Here is a 16,714-nt window from a genome sequence, read left to right as displayed (position 1 = left end):
AATACGCAATCCTTAACGAGAAGCTGTGCAAATATGGCACCGACCTATCATATGTAGGCGTAGTTGATGATGCAACACATCCCTTGCAGTTGCATAAAATTAATCTGTCATCTCAACAAGTACCAGATGAGTCACCTCATTATTTCCACCAAGTACCCATGTACCTGATATTTACATGAATATAAATATAATAGCAACCAAAACGTTTCCACATGCACATGCCAAGACTTTCAATATTATGTATGTAAGCCACCTTCATTAGCTTTTAAACTACTTCCTTCATCAATTAACCAGCATGTTATGACACAGCTGTCGTACTATATTGATTATGCTCTTATTATTCACAATTTGATATACAGTTTTGTAGATCCATCGTAATTCACTATTTGTAACTATTTGTATTTACTGCCTGCCACATGATTCGCTGTTTGGAACACTAATTACTATTTTGCCATAATTTGTACAAAAGACATGTTTGACTTTGCCTTAACTATAACATGAGTGTCTCTAGTACGTCAAGTTAGGTACAGTTACGACGAACCCAAAATGACCACTAATGTTAATTCGTTACTGCGGTTGTTCGTTATATGGGTTTTGACTGAACTATACAGCAAGCAGCCTGGACAAGAACGCCAAGTTCATTATAGCCGTCAGTTCGTTATAAGCGCTAATACATCCTCCCACCTTCACAGCTTTGCGACAGGAATACACATATTATTAAATTGCTAGGAAATACCACCGGTAACTCATTCAGGGTTGGACATTGACAACACATTTTATTTAGGGCAATTCATCATGTCAGCATCATTGTTACATTTCCAGGCAAAATGTTGTTCGTAAATACCAAGTTTACAAACATGGGATATGATAACTCCATCCGTTCACCTTCATATACCACGTCGTCATATGAGCGAAATATTCTCAAGCACGACGTTAAACCCAATTTCACCTCACCTCACCTCATATACCGTTACAGCACACCAGCAGATAATACATAGGATCACATTCTCTCTTGAAGAATTGGAAATGGCCACGTCATCAACTTCCACATACGTTCTATATAACACAAGCCGAATGTTTAAATAGGATAAGAGTTTGCACAGACAAACACATTCAGTTATATTCCCTCAAGCCAGTGACATTAAACTTTGCTGTACATCTGGTAAAGGTCAGATGTATTAGGGTCGAGTACCTTTATTCTCAGTCAATCATTAACCGGCGGAGTAAATTTGCCAATCTCTGTAGAAGCGTCGCCGTGGCATACTCGACCCAACATGAGAATCTTACCCATATACCGGAGGGAATGGGATGAGGCAAAGATCAAGACATTTCATGTTGACACAAACTGTTTGTATAACAGCATGTGTCCAGGTGAAACAAATATTTCAAAACAAAATATTGAACAGTTTTACCAATACCTCATTTTAAACCAAAGCAATAGGACTTTATAGTTGAAATCATAGGCTTCATTATTTACGCACCCACGACAAGAATGCCGAACAAACAATTGCCTCAATTAATAACATTTTGCGTAATGTCACTTACAACGTGGTATGTGACAGCGGATCATTTATCATGAATTCAGAGGATACAGATTTCAGTTCTAGTTTATGTTTTATACCTCGTGAAACAGGGGAGTGAATGACATCATCATCTTTATAACGGTAATCATCATCCTAGGTAAAACACAGTATCGTATTATATTTAACATATAAACATTTAGAATCATTTACCCGACAAGAATCGCATCAAATTATGAATAAAATAACATACCTCCTCGTCGATTTTATAGATTTTATAACGCTTTTCACGGTACCGTTGTGCCATTACTAAGTCCTCATACAATGGCTTCGAATATAACGGTAACAATTCCAGGAAATCCCACCCAACTCCGCAAGATACATGTCCCGCGAAGTATATGCCTTTAAACGTCTATTGACCATCCCTGGGTTACATGCTATAATTTGTTCCAATTCTTCCCTTCAGTCTATCATATCCTGTTACCTAAAGACTCTTTTGTACTTTTATTTAATCTTGGTCTCTTCGTAAAGAGGACAATTAAAGACTTCACCCACTTAAGAAATCTTCCTTTTGGAAAACCGGTCTGAATGCCCCGGATACTTTCTTTACAAAGAATGTCTCCGTTATACAGCTGTTTTTCCTTTTTCATAATTACCAATGAAATCGACAAACAGTTAAATATTGACGCAACTGCATGGTACCAAACAGTTTCAAAATGATGGCCGCCAATGTTTGTCAAGGGAGGTAACCAAGTCACGTGAAGCTTTCATCAGTGTCCGCGTGATTTCAATGCAAGTGTTAGACATAGCAGTGTATCAGCTATGAATAATCCTGTTAAGCATATAACATCGGCGATATATTGACTCATGTACTCCACGTTTAGGGATGGTAACACATTCCTAGCACTAAGTCAAATATTATTTCGGGTAGAATATTTGACATATGAATAATAATCATAAAGGGAAATACATATTTCTTGGTCCCATGCCCCACATAAATTGATACATACATATACACAGGATACATTGCGCCTAGCAGATGCTGTCAGAGGTTTATGTATTATCAACGGGTTCGTCAAATATGTTCATATTATCAGTTATTAGATGGAACTGAAACCATCAGTAATGAAGCACATATTATTAAAGGTACAAGCACAAAGAAAATAGATGTGGAATCGCTGATCCTCTATTCCGTGATTTCACTGTTTACATTCTCATCGTGTACCCTTCTTGAAATTTACTTTCAGTACGTAATTACATTATCTAAATCGGTTAAATGTTTTCAACTATGACCTAACCGTATGTTTCACTTCCTATTTAAATAATTACAGGACAGGTAAACACTTTTCGTTATATCCTTTTCCCCAAAATGTTGACATTCCCTGAAACAATGACGAATCAGTTATCCTCTTCCAGAAGGTTATATTTTCCTGGACGGGTGCACTTAGTGACCTCATGGGTTGGACATACAACAATTAAATCGTGTTGAGATTGAATTCAAGTGCTTGCTGGAACCCCCTCCCCTCCCAATAGCGAGGGAGTAACGGGGTCCACCACGCAGTTGGGAAGCAGCTGATGACACCTGACACCTGTGTACAACAAGGGGGTGTGCTACAGCCATGTTGCCATGACTCAAAGGGAACATGGAGCAACCTGCTTTGTACACACACACACTGTATCTATTTTCAATCTATTATATCGCAGATTCCCAAAACAGCGTCTTCCAATAATTATGCAATTGAAAGCTTTAAGTTCATTTTCATAAAAAAGCGTTTGAATTTGTTATTGGTCTGAAGATATTTACTTTGAATGACCATCCCCTGTCTACAAACCTAACCGTCACTAATGCCTACATGGAGCCATTGCAAAAGCAAAATGCTGTTTAAAGTTGATTCTGTTCATAATGAAAGTCCATGTCAGCTATGTGTATGGGCTGTGATATTGCAACACTTGAGGTAGCTGGCATACAGGTGTGTCAGTTTGCTCAGTACTGTAGGTGAGGCAGATAAACAAAACTGATTCTGATGTGTTGGGGAAATGGGGGTGGAGTTACACGTGCAGGATGAATAAATAAATAAATCACTTTCCCACATTCAGAAAGTTCCTAAAGCATTAAAAATACAACGGTTCTTTCTTCAGTGCAGAAATGTCAAATAACGCTTCATACATACTTTTTAGCGTCAATGATATGTGCGTGCAATTTCGATCGCAAAGGACAAGTTGTGATGTTAATTAAAACACATCAATGGAGAGCCAGACAGAACGTTTTTAGACCTAGCTCAGCATACTAATTAGAAGGCTACCTTTCAGGTACAAATATTTACCTGCATTCCATCATGCATGTCACATGACTTAATTGGACAGGTAGGCCTCATCACGAAGATCTGTTTTCCTTTAAAATGGTTCTATAGCCTTAAAAATATAGGCGTAGACACTTATTTGTATAATGTCACTTTTCATGAGATACTGTGAATCAGACATGTAACCTTATCGTGTTTGTCAGGGATGAGTTCTGAACAAAATGACTTCTATATCAGACCATTCAACAATTATTGTTTAGAGTATCATATTGTTAAGACACTGATTGCGTGTTGGATTATATAATGATAATCCACTGATGCTCAAGGGATTCATATTTCATTACCCCTACCATATCCTGTGTAGCATACATTCAAAATACTGTTTTCGTTTGTGCAGTGTTGGTCATCCGTGCCAGAGGCATACATAAATAAATTATATTGTTTTTGATGATTAGTAATTAGCAAATAAACATACTGAATTTGGAAATTTCAACTGTTAAATATTGCAGTTCAACACAGCGTGATTGTCTTCATTCTACCATGCCATAATGAAACCGATATGTTTGGTGTAAGTGTAAGTATATTATAGTATATAGCATTAGTTTAGTATTAGGGAAGATAATGTGTGAATAGGCATCGGTTGAGTTCCCTGGTTTGAGTAGGTTGTCCATCTGAATTATTAAGACACCTATGATAGAGTATAAACAAAACATGTCGCTGTATATATTTAAACACTAACGTCAATATACTTTACTGGCACATATGAAAAGGCCTTACAAACACTTTAACACAATCGAACAAAGAATACTGTAATGACGTCACAACTCTATGGCGTCACAGCACTCATGTTGGAGATAGAGCAGCTTAAATTTCAATATGTTGTACCTAACTTTCGAAATACACTTTGGGAATGCCGTACTCTGAATATCGTTGGAACACCAGGGTACCACATTGTAACCGTTACCTGTTCATGTTATAGATACTGCCTTCCGCAGTTGATAGAGAAGTTTGAAGTTTGAGAAATGGTTTCATTCTAGTTGACAAGGTATCGTCTATCATGGTTATTGTGCTGTAACACGTGTGTTCATTTGTGCAGCCTATACGTGACATTTATCCTGGGCGCCGAAGATTGCACATATATTAGTATCTACAATCTTACTGGGTACGTAGTATTGTGGCATATTCTTCACAAACCGAAAAATGAAGACCCATCCCAAACTTCACCAGCCAGGCCTGAGCCGCGTATGCTCTTGGTTATGCTAATCTTGTACTTCAGAGTGCTAATAAAATGACATGCTGTGTACTATTTACACATGCTAATTCACGCCAAGAGTGGACATGGGTCAACACACGTGAGTACATAGGAAAAAGTTCACCTACCTTGAAATACTGTGACACAGTTGTAGAATGCTTGTCTTTTAATGAACGGTCATATCTGTGACAAAGAGACAATGCATCTATTATCAATGGTATATCCTTTGTCACGGACACAGTAGAAATGTCAGCAATGTTTGGTAAGTAAGACAATACACAGCTGTTCCTTGCTATCACTTCTGACTTCTCTTGTCTCAGATTTCTGTACTTTAAGATCTGGTCGTGTGTTCTCAAGGGGTAATACTTCACACTCAGTGTTGTCTCTTCTCACTACACCATTGACAAGCCTAATGGTCAAGAGCCAGAATCTACCTCAACTAAAAACTTGTTTGAATTCGTCGAAAAAACAAACACGGTATATAATTGCCAGTCACGATCCGATGGAATCAAACACAAAACATGTCCTCAAAAAACGGAGAGTTCATCTTCAAGAAGCTGATGAACAGCCTTCAAAGAACGGGAGTTGTTTGCAAAGGTCGCCATTTGTACGTTTCGGGTTCTAATAGGTTCAGTCCTGTGATGGCGGTCGTCTAATTAGGTCTGCACAACAACTGAAGCCATGAGCTGCATTAAACATCAAAATGTATGCAGGGCTTGCTTACTAGGTGGAATGGGTTGTCCTATTTGTGTGACTTCACGTACAGGTAGAGGCAGATACCAGTCAGCACCTCCTGCCCGTGGAATTCAAACCTTGTGTTTAGTGTGACATCAGTGACCTAGACTGTTCATTTATTTCCACCGAGCCTCCAAACAGGGGTCACACTATCAAAAATGTTTTCAATATTTGCTAATTGAAAAAATGTCGTTCATATAAACAGTCAAATGTTATATTTTAAAACATATTAATAGTGAGATATAAGGTTGTATGTAATTGATGTCTGATGAATTTCGTGTAATTTGAGGATTCTGATTCTGAAAATATCAGTGGAATTCATTATTTTGAGTTGGGATCACCCATCTGGCCCCTCTTACCTATCATCCGGAAAAGCATCGTTACTGTTGTTTGCACGTTGGTGCTTTGTCCTCGGCCTCGTAGCGAATGAGCTGAAACAGAGGACGTGACGTCATGATACACACCTGTTTCGTACAATGTTGAAATACCTTAATTGCAATTCACTTGTGGGTGGCTCGTGTTCAGAGGGCGGTGGATGTGGAGCACTACATTTACAAGGCTGGTGACCAAGTGACGTCACTTTGGAATTAAGAAAGTGACGTTTGACAACGTCACTTACATAAAAGGGGACATTTGACGTTAGACAACGTCACATACATAAGATGGGACATTTGAGGTAGTTTGGATGTTTGCGGGGGGACAGTGTATATTTAAGAGGTGATGAAGTCCTATGTCAGTCGGAAAACAATTAAAATACTCGTGCATCATTCTTCCGTAATTTACATGTATTTTATCAATTAAAAAACCCCACATCACACAAACAACAGTAGGGTGATACCATGATGCCTATCTATGTCCACTCAAATATTAGTTTTTAAACGCACATGAAAAGATAATAAAATCATGAAAATGTCAGACTTAAAGGTGCGACAATATAACTAAATAAAAAATGTTACGGATAAAAATACCTGATATAATTTCAAAGAATACAAATCATTGAAAACTAACAGAATGAACTGATACATGCTGCTTAGTTATAAAATTCATACTGTCAATATTTACTTACATTTTATGCGCTTAATGTGTACAACTCAAAACACAATCGAAACACAACAAAAACTTTCAATCACAAACATAAATATCCGGCTCGTCACTGAGATGAATGCTTGGTCCTCAAATCACTGGGTAAGAAACGAAGATCGACGTTACAACAGCTATATACCCAGTTACATGAACCGTTACTCACTGACCTAAGGTTATGAGAAGATACATCCGATGTACTCTACCCCCGAAATGTTCATAATGCCGTCTTTATGAATAAGTATGAGTATGTGGTCGCGTTATTATCTTCAAGCTGTGAATAGGCTGTATCTACCTTGTGTCATCTCGCTATATTTGTACAAACTCTATACAATTCGCAATCCTTTCAATGTGCACCCCTCCCACCTCCGCAGTGACAACACTTCCCATTCACCCAGAGGCGTTGTTACCACGGGTACGTCATGGGTACACGTAAATAGAAGATATCAGTCCCGATTATCTGCTGAAGCAATTGGACTCAATAGTGATGAAAACTACATGATTGGATTACTAAACATTAGTGACAACAGAGGTTGCTTTGTCACACATAAGCACATCTGGGATTGTGGGATATTAAAAAAAGGTTACATTTTCTTTCATATTTTTAAAAATAACGGGTAGCACAATGATCAACTTAGAAACTATCCCTTATGATAAACTAACGGGCGTGTTCTTTAAACATATAAATTAGTATGTTTGCTTTGAACGTTACTTCAGCTGTACCACGGAGTGTCAGTTTCATAGGGAGGAACTGTATTGGGTGTTTTAGACTTTATAACTTTAAACTTTAAACCCAAAAATATGGGTACAGTGCTGTCAAAACTACAAACATTATCTCATCAGATCTGGAACTGGGACCCACGATCATGGATGTGAGTGAGTGAGTGAGTGAGTTGGGTTTTACGCAGCTTTTTGCAATATTCCAGCAATATCACGGCTGGGGACACCAGAAATGGGCTTCACACATTGTGCCCATGTGGTGATCATGGATGTCTGGCACTGTACATATTGGTAGTCTGATCGCTAAGGTTACCGTAACAACTGGTGTTAATCATTTCGTATAATGTTTGCCGCTATTTTGCCTTGTCCGCCCTGGTAAGACGGGTAATCGAGACTGGTTATTCGCTGACTTTGACGTTTATGTTCAATAAGGCCATCAGTCCCATGGCTTGATCTTAATTGTTGATTGTTTGAATTTACATCATAATCAACATGGAACATTCATGTCTTATTGAAAGATAAAACAGATTGTGAAGGCTATAATATCACAATAGCTAATATCAAAACGCAGTCTTCGTTTCGTAAGGTCATTGTCGAATGAAACAAAAATAATTCATCTAATAAATTATTGATACTGAAAAGGTTTGTATGTACCAGTCCTTTAAAACCAGCCCATACCCGTCTGTAATCCACATAAAACGGATATTGCATGTACGCATCGCAAGGGGATGCTAAACACGAATTCGAAAACCCCAATAGATCGGTTTTATTCCAAAAAACATAAGTGAGAGATCTTTCAACCAAATGCCAACTAAATGTACGCATCGCCAGGGGCTGCTAAACACGAATTCGAGAAAAACCAATATATCGGTTTTATTCCAAAAGACATGTAAGTGAGTGATCTTTCAACTAAACTCCCAAAGGCGTACATGTGACGGTATCCTCTTGCCGTTTAACGTTTAGTGGAGGATTGTGCGTGCAGGAGTTACTCCACTTCTAGCACTAGTGTACCACTATTGCACCACATACGGAAACTGACAGAAATGCCTCATGAACGTGGAACCTTCAAAGAAGGCAGGGGTCATCCAAATAGACAAGCATAGTTGACTCCTCAGCTTCTGGGTGGCAAGGCAGTATTCCAAGCCCGGGGACAGTGCGGTGGGGAATCTGACAAATGTCGCTTGTAACTGCCGGGGTAAATGGCAACACGGATTCTAGTTTGGATTAGCCATGAACACCCCGATTAACACTGAATTTACAGCGTTACGAAGTCGCAAACATTGCAAATTAGATTGGAGTTTTGCTTACAGACGAAATTAACGCCCAGGAAATTTGACATCCGGTACGGTGTTTTTTCACACAAAATCTACTTTGAATGTTGAGCATAGGTCATGTAAGGGGTGTTTTGCGTCATTCACAGTTGTCTTTCAGGAAATACCATTTAAAACAAAGAGAAACATTTTGAGATAGGTTCTGTGTAAACAGGAATACTTCTGAGTATTCTGGACATAAAAAAGTTAGCTCCGGGGAATACCCAGTCTCGATTATCCAGCGACACATCAACTGGGCGTAACAGGCAAATTTGCGATGAAATTATATGAATGGATCACTGAAAATTAGTGAAGACACCAGGTGTTCGCAAAAAGGTTAGCACTTCCTCCGCTATCGGTAGCAGCCTCAACTCAATTTGCACAAAAAGGTAAGTGAAGTATTTAGAAGTTATTTACTGCAATGAAGTTCCAGGATGATCATACATCTGCTTGTGTGGTTCCACCAATCAGTTTTGCCGTGCTGTAATTAGTGTCATTTCTTTTAACTCTGTCAATGAAAGCTTACTTTTTTATGGATAAGATCTTTCGCATATACCTGACATGATACAAATACACTGGTGTTCCACTTCGGATCAGCTCACTTCACGACTGTTCAAATACAGACTTCACGCAAATAGCATCAGATCCGTGGGGTGCATTTATCCGTCACATGATTGTAGTAGGACTAAATGGGCGTACATATTTGAGCACGTACAGTCAGAAGTCACTGTGACCTCTTGTTACGCCTTCCGTTACAGTACACCTTGCTACGTGTTTCTTCGGTAGGGCCAAGACAGGGTGACACTACATCGCCAGCTTTGTTTTCAGCATGTAGACGATAAAGCAGACACGTGCCCTCGATAGTTAGCAATGACGTTTGCCCGCCAGGTGACGGACTCATTCATAAAGCTGGCGTATTCTTTTGAATGTTGATAACTACTCGTGCTCATTTTCAAGCTTTTTGTTCTGGAGAACATGATTGCTTACGAACACTTTCGCTTGTTAAACAGTAAGCTTTCCCACAAAACTTGGATCAAACAGCATTGTCTTTTTAAACTTATTCCAGTTGCTTTGGGAGAATATTTGCATTAACTGACATTAGCTGTAACCTACCAGGTTGATATGAATGGAGCAGCCACGAGTGATAACGTCAGCTTCGGTCATTTGATTTCTTGCGTATTTTCCTGTATTATTTTCATGATCTTAACCTCAGTCAAAGTCTCGATGAAGTTGATTGAATCTAGTCCAGGAATAAATTGCCCTTTCACTTGAGTGAAATATCACTTCTAGATCTGGAGATATTTGACCACAAGTACATAATGTAAATAAAATCAGTGATATACAGGGGCTTGGAATGTTGAAAGGGTGTTAATTAGTTTTTTTACCTGGAGATGGTGCCAGTTCTGGAGAGTTTGGCCTTGAAGAGGTCACTGATGAGGGTGTTCTTGCTGCATTTCATGCAGTCAGCCAGACAGGCAGACAGGTTGTCCCTGTTCTTCTCCAGAAACCCAGCAGCCTGATACTCCACCTGCAGCCAACAACACCAACTTTACGTCACACCAAGGTATTGGTGTGACATCATATCCATGAAGGCTAGCATTATGATGTCACATTAATACGTGGTAGCATTATGACGCAATATGCATAAAGGGAAGCCTATGACGTCACATGACTGCATTGTGGCTTCACATTCATACAGGGCAACATTATGACGTCATATGCATTTGGGAAACATTATGTCATAACTTGCACGCAGGGAAGCATTGCAACGTCTCATTCACTATCAAATACTTAAAGCTGTTAGGTGATGTCATGCATGTGTTTCATATTCTGTTTATCAACATATCATCATTATTAACATCATCAACATCCTCGTCATCATTCCTGTCGTGGTATTTCTTCTAACTTTATTGATTTCAACTGCTACTGTGGACATCTTATTGCTTTGAAAATTAAAACAACTTATGTATTTATTAAATTTGAAACATAATAACCCGAACACGACAACATACTTCAAAATTGTATAGACTTTAAAGAAAACTGTTTCAAACAAGTGGTCCTTGAATTACAAGTGAATCCTGAAACAAGTGTAGGTCTGGTCTGCTAGTGTCTACAAGTCTTCAAGAGATTAAAGCACTCACAGTGCCCGCATAGTGGTGGATGCTGAAGGCGAGATCTGCCGCCTTCGACTTTGTGAGAAGTTTGTGGTTTCGGCAGTTGGCGGTGATCTTCTCAACTAGGGTTGAGTCGGAGGCACGGGGGAACTTGGACTCCTCATCCAGCAAAGCAAAGATGCTCAGGGGTTTCTGAGAGTAGAATAACCAGTGCCATTCAAAAGAAATGATTTAATATAAAACAAGATGATGCAACGCGATGAAACTTTCTTTGTCGTTCTTGCGGGTACTTGCGGGTACTTGCGGGTATCACCAAAGTGATAAATATCCATGACCCAGTCATTTCAGGGCTTCCTCCAACATACCGGAAATAAACTATTTCACAATTGAATGGTGATACTTCCGTTCAAAGGAAGATGCTTATTTTCAATTTTATGAGGTTTTCATTTTAATGGTATTCACAAAAATAATTAAAATATTTATATAAAGATTGGATTCGTTTTGTATTCAACGTTGCACGACAAATTTATTTTAAGGCAGACCATGAATAACAACAAAGCCAGTGATTGGCATATGCACCAACATCCCACTCCTTCACTGTACCATCCATTCAGTTGCCCTTTAAGACAAGCATACATAGCTAGGGATCTATGCCATCCGGAGACAACATGTTTACAAGGTGACATCATGTGTGAAGAAACACTTGTGAAATCCTGGTATGACTACATGACATTGGCAGATCGTGCTCCAGGTTGACGTCATAGTGGCCATAGTGGAACATGTTTATACAGCATCTACACCCACACCCACCATGATGAGGAGGTCCAGGAGGTCCTGGTTGTTCCGGAAGTTGATGTGCCGCCACAGAACGCCTTCACGTTCATATTCCCGCCTCTCCAGGACAAACACGTGGTCGTTGAAGAAGCTCTGCATTTGCTCATTGGCCACGTTGATACAGAGCTGTTCAAAGCTGTTAATTTTGAGGTTTTCGAATCCAGGCATATCCAGAATACCGATGCTTGGCCCAGGTGTGAAACTGAAACATGTACAATAGAGCGGATGAGGAAGGGGCGAGAAATGTTCAATATTGAACGTAATGAATAAACCAGGATGTTTGATCTGATGACGATCTTTAGGGTAGGATGAGTGAGTGAGTGAGTTTAGTTTAGTTTTGTGTGGAGGGAGGAAGGGAATATTCAGATATTTGTCTTAGCATTGTTAAATTTCAGTGCGCGTGTGAAGGTGGGGAGGTGGTCTCTGGGTGATCAGTAAAGATGTGCATGGGTGTTAAGATAACACCAAAGAGCTTATGGTTCAAATATAATGACTCACCCACCCAAACACAAACACATCCATACCCATCCGTCATTTTACATAGGGGTTTTGGTACAGGGGTAACCATCGTTATGCTGAGGTGATTTTGGGCCGATTTGGACCAATCAATATCCAAGTGAGTATTTTCTTCGCATTCATAGTTCCCCAAACGCGAACAAACACCGTGAAGACACCCACATGTACCACAGGAATCTATGACATAGGACAACGTTACCAGTGATGATCGCACCTGTATGCCTTGTCCGGCTTCAGTCTTGAATTCACTTGTTTCACAAGCCAGCCAAACAGTCTCGCATAGAGAGCCTTAGCCAGGGCATCACGACCATCGGCAGCTTGTTCGGCCGTCTTGGGGATGACCACTGTCTCACCTGAAATGTGTTATATCATAAACAATGAACCTATACCAAGTTTAAGCATTCGGATTTTTATCAAACATAGAATTATTGTAGAAATACAAGCCATATGTCTCTTGAGACGTACCCATGAATGGGGCGTATATTAACTGACAGTAACGGGAAATCTGTCAATAAATGAGGATAATTATTACTAGATAGATAAGGGTACGACATTTGTAATGAAATGAGTCGGTGGTGTAATGGTAGCAAATCCTTGGTGTGAACCTTTCACATTATCCCCTAAGCTGAACATACATACACACTTAAAACTGTGCCTATTTGATAGGGGTTCGCTGATTTTTTATACAGATGTTTTAACTGTTACAGATTTCAAATAATTAGAATTGAATCAAAATTTGAATCAGTTATGTCGAAAGAACGACATCTTATGTAGAAATGAAGTTTTACCTATACTCTAGTCAAAAGACTCATTTTCATTTAAACTGTGACGTCAGCATGACTTTAAATGTCTGACAAATACAACAAAACGAACTTGATGACTTTAATTTACATGGCAATTATCCCCTCATCCCACTCACTGCTCTTGGCACCGATTTGATACATTGTTGCTGTAGTTTACGTAGGGTACAAAACAAAAACAAAACCAAAAAAGCTAGTTTGATTAAAGCGCGACTAGCCCCTGCGGATTACACTTTCAGAAAAATACATTTGGCAGCAAACCGCCCGAATCTGGCGGCTCCGGGCACCGGCCACACACCATTCCTGTACTGTCGATTTTCCACTTAGGCGTCGGGCACAAAATATCTCACATTCCAATATGCATCAAGAAATGGATTTTTTTTCTAAGTTCACGAATGCCAAGAAAATCCCCCAAAGAAGAAAAATCCAGCATAGATTGAAGTACTTCATTTTTTCCAAATGGAATAAAATGATGGTCATTGGTATGAAGAGATTATCATTCGTCCAGTTTTTCTTTCACCAAATACAAATATATCGAAAAAGGTTTGTAATATTATACATGAATAAAATTTAACATTAATACTAATATATTTTAATTCAGCCAAAATCAAATTGTCATTAATGGTTGTTCTTACCACAATATTCGTGTATGTGCAATAACGCTGGAGTCTATATGTTTGTTTGTAAATCCATGTCGGGTAAGACGAACCTAATCAAGTACTACGACACCAAGAGCAGGAGAAAAAGGAGGAAGTTTTCTTTTTAAATCTTCTGGGAACGTCTCTTTTTTTAGAATGTTTAACAATTGTTTTAAATATCCGATGTGTTTGTGATAGAGAACAAAATATAAACGTATTTCCTCCCTTTAACGCAGTTCCAAAGACAATCGCGATGTTCAAACTCTTTTTGTACAAAGTCAAACAGGTTTTTAAGTTATCAAACGATCTTGCAGTTGACTGTCAAAGTGACTTTTTAAATGAAAAATCACTGTTTTTACACTCTTTCTCCTTCACGCCAAAATGCATTTACGAAATTAAACATTGAAAGCCAGTCGGCTTGACATGATTCTAAACGCCGGCTATAGTGCCAAGATTCATGTTTGTGACGTCGTTCACACTACACGGCCATCCTAAACGCAGTACCTGCAATACCCCTGTAAACATACAGCATTGGCATGGCTGTGTCAGAGACAGTTGCCTTGACACGGCGGGGACTCGGCCTATATTGCCATGCACCTGTGTCTGTTTATCTTAGTACTAAGTCATAATCCATGGATGGACTTTCCACATATCTGTCACCCGATGTCAGACACACGATAGAGCCGAAAGGTCAGACATCTATGTGTTATATTTTGGGAGAAATTATCGATGATATGTATGTATTGACACATAGATATATAAGGAAAACGCGTGGGACAAGCTAGATCTGCTGATTAACGTTACTATTGAAGTTTAGACTAAATTTTATAAGGTTTCTGAGGAACATCAAAATGATGGCATCATTTGCAAACCAGATATGTTTCGAACATTTCCATTTTGTCCATTTGACTCAAAATGCGGTTAGAATCTCCAACTTCTACTGATCTGAACGGCTCTTCGTGTAAGCATCTTCTTTGCATCTATTCATCTATTTGTCACTTTCTTATCCACTCCTTATCTACTCCTTTTGTACTATCCATCTACTCTTGACGTCCATTAGGATTCAAGTTATAAGGAGTAATACCTTAACTGAACAGACTGCCCTTATCCATTGTGCATTTAACAGGAATTATACTCAGTTGTCTTATGCCATGTCCACAGGTTTCCAATCGTGCCTTTTGTGACATGGCCTTGTGTAATCAAGGAAGCCGCCAAATCGTATACATAAAACTGACTTAAATTTTGAAGAATTGACAGTTTGGGACAGGCTTCTCTTTTAATCCTTGCCTTCCAAAACAAGGAACATTTTGTGAAATGTTTTCAGAGGTAACTGCAGTCGAGGGCTTTCATGACATCTGATCGACCTCTTAAGGCCCGGTTGAAACAAATGTACTTTTATTATTCTGGTTAATCTATGCAGGGTCAGCAGACCATCTGGGCCGGACTAGGCTGTATACATAGGCTAACTAACAGCATGATCTTTCACCTCCGCTAACACATCTCGACACCCCACTATACAAGTCTTCCAATTTGCAGAAAAGACGTGACAGACAAATCCTACGACAAACAGTTAACAGGTCGCCTGTAATAGGCTTTCCAAGCCCTTCGCTATGTCATGTTTGTCCATGCAGCCCACCAAGCTGGCCTTAGCTGAACTCCGCTGACCCGAGCTCCCATATGTAACCATACTGGTATTTGAAGCATGTTGTCTCCCCTCACTGTCCAGCAGCCCCCAGCACGCACACCCCACCCCCTCTCCCCGTCACCCCCAAGCCTTAACTTCTGATTTAGGTTTATTCCCATGACTCATTTCTTTAGCATTGCTTCTTCACCATTGTCCATTCCATCAGGAATGCGCAAGCGCACTGTTTCATGCTGGAGGTTTAATGTACCCTGCCACATATTGTAAGTGAGTAGTGATCACGAGTGATCTCCCACCACGGATTCTCCCATTAACGCATCCTCTACGTACTGTGCCCATGGTGCCCTTGAACTTGAAGGTAGCTGATATGCTTTAAGTACATCTCCTTGTACTGTTCTCTGTTAAAGCGTAAACGAGTCATCGTCATCGTTTCAAATTCTTGGTTTTGTTCAATCCAGAGGTATTCGAGGTTTGGGCAATATTGTTATATTATATCCAGTGGAGAATTCACACACGACTAGTCAGTCAATACATAGAGATATAATAGTGTAAGGTACATGGTAGAACGTATATTACAGCTCCCCAAATGATAAGTTTAAAATACCGGACCAAAGAACGTATATACCCATTTCTGATGGCAGCTAAAAATAAAACCAACATGGTGGTGTATTTGATACGGTATAATAGTTGTGTTATCATCCTTAATGTGTATCATTTCGGTGACTGTTTTCAGCCTGGTAACGTTTTTAATGTTTCGGTCAAATCCAATGTTCAAGTGGATAATTCTGTTACATCTCTCCATCCATTTCACTGACTGAAACATTTCCCTACAGTAACCGTTAAGAAGAGTACTGACTACCATGAATGTTAACACTCACAACCATTATGATTAGGTACATATAGACTCTTAAAGTAGGTCATATTTTGTGTTTAAGAAAGCGCGCGTCATTTACACTTGTTCCAGTTACTTTTCACGACTTTTTGTGACAAAGCCATCACAATTCCAAACTCGAAAACACAAAGTCCAAACCACATCTTTGAATCCCTTCCTCTGACAGTATTCCAACCCAGTGCCAATATGGTCCACACCAAGCATGCCTGTGGTTTAGTTCCTGAGAGTGTCTAGTAAGCGGATTTACACTAAGGTGTGAGGACTCCCTCGTTCCTTGTCCATCCCGACCACCCACCGGCCTCCCCCCGCACTCCCAGCATACTCCGTCCTTCGTCTGTTTGTCCTTGTCGACCCATGAGGT

At 39.5% G+C, this 16,714-nt stretch overlaps 1 pseudogene; it reads right to left on the bottom strand.

Annotated features, from left to right (window-relative positions):
* The window catches only part of LOC124253353, a 93,887-nt pseudogene that overhangs the window by 38,306 nt on the left and 38,867 nt on the right, over positions 1-16,714 (bottom strand).

Source organism: Haliotis rubra, unplaced genomic scaffold, assembly GCF_003918875.1.
Source record: "Haliotis rubra isolate DU_JTF1 unplaced genomic scaffold, ASM391887v1 Scf54, whole genome shotgun sequence".
In the NCBI taxonomy this organism is placed as follows: Eukaryota; Metazoa; Mollusca; class Gastropoda; order Lepetellida; family Haliotidae; genus Haliotis; species Haliotis rubra.
This window is presented reverse-complemented; position numbering and strand designations above follow the sequence as displayed.